General features: G+C 36.9%; 1 protein-coding gene across 1 annotated transcript in view; it reads left to right on the top strand.

The window, feature by feature from the left end:
• Nucleotides 1-2,509: 2,509 nt before the first annotated feature.
• Nucleotides 2,510-6,336, top strand: part of lhfpl2a (LHFPL tetraspan subfamily member 2a) — a 44,675-nt gene continuing 40,848 nt past the window's right edge. The window contains exon 1 of the mRNA XM_041970856.1: nt 2,510-2,712. The gene's annotated coding sequence lies outside the window, so the exon portion shown is untranslated. The remainder of the gene's footprint in view (nt 2,713-6,336) is intronic.

The following is a 6,336-nucleotide window of genomic DNA, read 5'->3' as shown; positions in this document are numbered from 1 at the left end:
TGTGCAAAAATCTGCTAAAGTCCAGCAGTGTGGCTTTAACATATATAGCAGAATTAAACATATTTATAGAAAAATGTTTGGATGACTGTTTGGATGAGTGGTGATAACCGCTTCACAGTGGGCATGTACCGTTCTCAGTTTCTCAGTCAGATCCATCAATTTTATATTATCGATGGCCAGGTGACACTATTTACCTTTGAAGGCAAGGCAAGGCAAAGCAAATTTATTTGTATAGAACATTTCATGTACAAGACAATTCAAAGTGCTTCACACAAAACATAAAAACATTACAACAAGGTGCAGAAAAAAATACTAGTGTATTAGAAAAATAAAGATTAAAAAAGATAAAGCTGATTACATACAAACAAAAAGAAGCGTAATCCATAAAGCAGCAGCTGATAATACTGTGATTACATCCATATTTTATATTTGTATATTTGCCTTTGTAAATTGTGAAAGTTGTAAAAATAGTACAAAATAAAACCAACTTAATTCATACTTTTAGGATTATTATTTTTTTGCTTCTTTTGTGCAGGCTCTACATTTGTGTCATTTGTAGATGGATTGGGACTTGTTGCTCTGGTAATCTAGAAATGTGAACTTCCTTAAAGAGAAAACACAGAGAGTGAGTCATTTCAAATATTTACATCACTGTTTTCTCAGCTTCACCGAAATGTTTTAATCCTATAACAAACTGCTAATTGCTGAGTGGAGACATGTTGGTAACTATGCCTTTATTAGAGCATGCACCATTCTTTAAAATATGTGTTTTCTTTACATTCTGACTCAAGACAACTCCTGTGTGTATTTATTCAGTTGTTTATGTAAGTAAAAAAGAAAAAGATCAAGAGAGAGAGAGAGAACAAAAAGCTGCAACGACACATTGCAGTTGCATCTGGTTGATACAAAATGTTTTCAGACTTAAGAGATTTATTTGGTGTAATCAGTGATGTTAAAGTAGGAACAGGACTTACAGTAATGATGTGCTTTGTTTTCATTTGTTGCACCAAACTGAAGGGACTTGAAAAATAAATCCGTAAATATGATTGCTTAAAAGTGTACAGTTACAGGCTACGTTGTTTGGTCCACCTGTTCAGACACGGTGAAGATGACTTGCTGAAGTTCAAACTGAGCATCAGAATGAGGAAGAAAGTAAGTAGAGTTTATTTGTATAGCACCTTTCAGTCATCACAAAGTGCCTCACAGAGAAAGTGGAGGTCACAGGAGAATGGGCAGACTGGTTGGAGATGATAGAAATGTAACAGGAACGCAAATAAACACTGGTTCCAACCAAGGTCTGCAGAATAGAATTAGAAGAGCACACAACACTTCCAACCTTGAAGCAGATGGGCTACAACAGCAGAAGACCACACCGGGTGCCTCCTGTCAGCTAAGAACAGGAAACTGAGGCTATAATTCACACACACTCACCAACTCTGAACAATAGAAGATGGAAAAATATTTCTTGGTCTGATGAGTCTCTATTTCAGCTTCAAATTAAAATGGTAGGGTCAGAATTTTGCAGAAACATCATGAAAGCATTGATCCATCCTGCCTTGGATAAAACGATTCAGGCTGCTGGTGGGTTAATGGTGACGGGGGAGGGGACCTTAGTACCTATTTGAGCATGATTTAAACATCACATTCTACCGGAGTATTGTTGCCAATCATGTCCATCCCTTTATGACCAGTGTAACATCTTCTGATGACTACTTCCAGCAGGATGATGCACCATGCCACAAAGCTCAGATCATCTCCAACTTCTTTCTTGTACACGAAAGTTCACTGGACTCCAATGGCCTCCACAGTCACCATATCTCAATCCAATAGAGCGGCTTTGGGATGTGTTGGAACGAGAGATTCTCATCATTGATGTGCATCCAACAAATCTGCTTCAGCTGTGTGACGCTATCATGTCCATATGGAACAAAATCTCTGGGGGATGTTTCCAACACCTTGTTGAATCTGTGCCATGAAGAATTAAAGCAGTTCTGAAGGCAACGGGGGTCCAGTAAGGTAATAGCAAGGTGGACCTAATAAAGTGGCCAGTGAGTGTTAAAGCATAGTTATTAATGTGGTTGAACTGTGTTAATAATTTATACAGTAGTTGAGTTTTGCATTAACCCCATTATTGTGACCCTTTTGAATTGGATTAGGATGAATCTAATAAATTCTAATTTGACTACAAATCTTTTCTTAAATTTATGTTCGTTTTTACTCCCCATATTTTTTTTTATTGAGCAATCACTACAAATCCTCAAACTAGAGAAGTTTAATGCTTGCAAAAATCAATAGATGCAACGGGTGGATGTTTTTTCTTTATCCCAAAGAAGACAGCATATTTCACATGGCACAGCAATAAATGTGGATTGTAGCTGGATTCAATAAATAATTGATTCCCACGAGTTCAGGTCCAGGCTGGGTTGGAGAAAGGGAAGGGACTGGTGGATGGGGGGAGGGCGCAAACAGGGCAGTCACTCCCATCCCAGCAGTAGTCTGTCCGGGCTGAGAGAAGGCGGACGGAGCCATTCATTCTTCTGCGGTCCCGGAGAAAACGTGGAGGAAAGTGATCAGACTCTAAAGAAAGAAAAAAAAATATCACAGGATCGACACTGTCCATTTAATCTAAAGCGCTCAGAAAAAAGACACAACAAGAATCTTCCCACTCTCAGGATTTCAGCGCGTCACATTCCGCACAGCCAGCAGTTACGCGTAAGTATCCGCGCGTGAAGAAAAACGCTTTAAAAGTCCTTGTTTTGAGCAAACAGTGGATGACTTTATTCCTCACTGAAAAAGGTCTTCATAAACAAATGTCAACCACAGATGTGCCTTTAACCCACATTACTTCTCTTAGCTGGTTGCTTTATTTCCACTAGAAGCTCTGAAGGGAAACTCGTGGCAGGAAAGCTGAGCAGACTGATGCTTTTGCCAAGCAATGCGGAATCAAACGGTCTTTATATGTGTGACATTATGCTACTTATGTCTTATCCATCCTACATAAATAAAAGAATGTAAACGTGTTTTGTCCAATTAGACTATTAAAACACATTGATTATGTATAATAGAAAGTTATCACGCAAAAATGAATGACCGATTATATTTAATTACTTGTCACGTTTCCAGCTTATAAAGGAAACAGTCATAACCATATTTTCTCTCCTTTCTCTCAGATTGTTTTACCATATGTACTATTATTCAGTTAGTGTGTGAACAAAAGACTCATGAAAAGCTAAACTTGCATTTGAGAGATAAACAATAAGATATTGATGAGAAATTCTTTAAAGTTTAAGGTAAATGCTAACAACTTCCCTTTAGAAGTTATTTACCTCAGACACCTGAGCCTGGCACTGATTTCCTTAGTCACATGGAATATTGAAGGTTTAAGGTTGCTTAGCTGTTATGACTTGAAGTGAAAGTCTGTCAGCAGTCATGACAAAGTGCGACACAGATCCTTGTCTTGTTTAGTGTTGAGTTTCAACATTAAACCTGAGAACTGGTTTTCTTTAAACCAGTGTTTGTGTATGAAAGAGAAAGAGAGACAGGCACATTTTTAAAAGTATGCACAACTATTGTGTAACAGAAGGATAGCTGGATATGATATTGCATTTTTTTTCTTGCTTATTGCTGACTGATTTTTGCTGGAAACATTATTTATATGAAAAAAAAATCCAGCATTTGTTGTGACTGAATGTGCTAAATTGTTGTTGTTTTTTTTTATTATGTTGTCGCTTTTACAGCTGTGAAGTTACAACATTGCAGCAGCTGTGTGGTCTTGAGTTACAATCTGTAATTAGCTGCACCCATTTAGTAATTTCTCTTTTTAAAGGAATGCAGCTGAGCTTTAATGATGTTTAGGTCATCACAGAGTGAGTGAAAAGCTTTAAAGACAGTGCTGTCAGAGTTTGCCAGTAGTTGTGAGCCCATATGTCAGCACACGTGGACCCTCAAGGCTCTGTGTTTGGCCCATTAAAAAAAACCTCATAGCTTCATTCATTATGATCATGCTGAGCACTCCTTCATTTTAAGCCACAAGAAAAGTAAATGTACTTGCATTTTTCTTTCCCTCTGCAGCCTGGAGGTGCAGATGCTTTGGAAAAGTCCTTTAAACCCCTTTTTTTCCTTCTTTGTAACTGAATGGTTCAAAGCATGGAAAAAATATTACCAGCTCCTCTTTTTGCCCATTGCAGACGATGCAGTTGGCAATGCTTTTAATGCACGTTACAGAAACATGAAACAAAAGTTTAACTGCTAACCCATTTATTTAGACCACATAATCTGCCTTTGGTGCTTCCCTGAGCTTTGATGGCAAAGCTTTTGTCGTTAGTCCAGGATCCTGGTTGCAGTTTATGAGGTTGGTCAGTGTATGTCTGCGGGGACAGAGGGGCTATTTTTAATGAAGGATTTGATCCACATCTTAAATTCTTGAATGCACAGTTATATGTCTACAATAATAAATATTACTACTGATGGAAATTAGAGCTGGGCACTATCAGTGCCTGCTTGAAACCAAAGTCAGAAACATGGTGTCTCCATGACTGGAGTGTGAAATTCACTAATTGAACGGCTGCTTCTGTGTCAGAGGTTAAACCAGTTGAGTCCAGGTGGCTCGAATGAACATCTGGAATACAGTTTTTTTTTTTTTTTTTTTTTGTGGATATCCTCTAGTGTAGATGGTCCAGATAACAAGGCTTCTTTATTTACATTGGACTTCCTTAAAGTACTGTAACTGCATCTGTACATAAAGTTATATCATTCACTCTCACATCTGGTTTTCACAATCAGCACGTCTTTGGTTGTTTCACTTTTGAGCCTCAGCAGATGCAGTCAATAAACTTTTAACGGGAGCATGCAGTAAGTGCTCTAAGGAAACCATCATATCACAGATTTCATTTAATACGTGTGACCCCGGAGTTTGTTTATTTGGCTATAAAAATGACGTAATGCGGGGAAGACTTAAAATCCAGACAATTCCTAACTGGGTCATATTACGTTACTGGGTTTTCCATTCCAGGCTTCTAAGAAGAGCATTTGTGTAGTTTAAAAACAGCCCAGTGTCCGAGTTTGTGTCTTGTTATGTCAAATGGTGTCATAGTTGGGCTGTTTGACCAGGACTGGAAAAATCTGTCTCACAGTTTACACAAAAAAGAAAGATGAAAGCATCGGAGAGGTTCTGTTAATGGAAAATGTAAGATGTCTGTTTCAGGACAGTCTGTTAAAAAAAAAGTTTATAATATTTAGTGAAAAAGAAACTAAAGTAGATCAAATATTACCTTAATCCAAAACTAGATAGTAACATGGAGCTTAAAGTTATAGCTTGTCACTACCAAGCTAACGCTAACAGCTACGCTAAGTTTTAAATTGGCTTTCAGCAGCTTTTCCAGTTTTGTTTTGTTTTGTTTTTGTTTTTTTTTTTTTATCCAAAATGCTTATGCCTAAACCTCAAGGGAATTTGATAATTTGATCCTACAGAACACTTACAAGCTTTAAATTTATGTTAAAATACTACAACCCTTGAGTGGAAAAGGGCAGTTCCCTTTATAAACTACTCACAAGAAGTTAGGGATTCAACTTTTGGATGAAATTTACAGATAATGTAAAAAGTTCATGTTACATTGTGTTATATAATGAATAGATAGCATCATGCAATGTAGGTATACCACAACATGTAATGTCAATGTTATAGTAACTTGTCATGTGTTAGGTGTTGTCTTGGTCTGACATTGTCAAATTGTGAAGAGTATGATGAAGAGGACTGTTTGTATACAAGTTGTCTTGCCACCCTAATCAATACTGCATCGTAGTATCTGTTTTACCAAAAATGCATCCATGATTAAAATGAAGTCCATTCTGTCTTATGAGGTCTAAAGGCTCATTAACACTTCCTTATGTACAGAAAAGGGATATTATATACATCCCGATGTTTTGAAATCTCCTCTAAAACACAGTATATATTTAATTCAACTTTATCATACATAAAAAGACACCAGTAGGATTTAGGTAAGCTCATCGAAGTTTATCTTTATTGTTATTTTTCCCTTTCAACAAACTTTTTATTTGGAGCCAGAAGCCTTCACTCAGACATTTAAACAAACCCAGTGTTTCCCCAACCTCCCAACAGCAACTCCTACCAACCCTAAAAGATCAAGTTTATTTTATTTTATATAATTACTGAATTAATATCTGATATATTTTTTTCATTCAATTATTTAATTTTGGAATACTATCTTATTTTATTATTTAGGTTATTTTACTTTTGCAAGCTGAACAATCAGCCATGAATCGCGTCCTCATTGTCCTCATCTCTGTAAACTAGCTTGCTTGCTAGCTAGCTGCATA

The sequence above is a fragment of the Melanotaenia boesemani genome, chromosome 19 (genome assembly GCF_017639745.1).
Source record: "Melanotaenia boesemani isolate fMelBoe1 chromosome 19, fMelBoe1.pri, whole genome shotgun sequence".
Taxonomy (NCBI): domain Eukaryota; kingdom Metazoa; phylum Chordata; class Actinopteri; order Atheriniformes; family Melanotaeniidae; genus Melanotaenia; species Melanotaenia boesemani.
The sequence above is the reverse complement of the archived record's forward strand: the minus strand, read 5'-3'. Positions and strand labels throughout refer to the sequence as shown.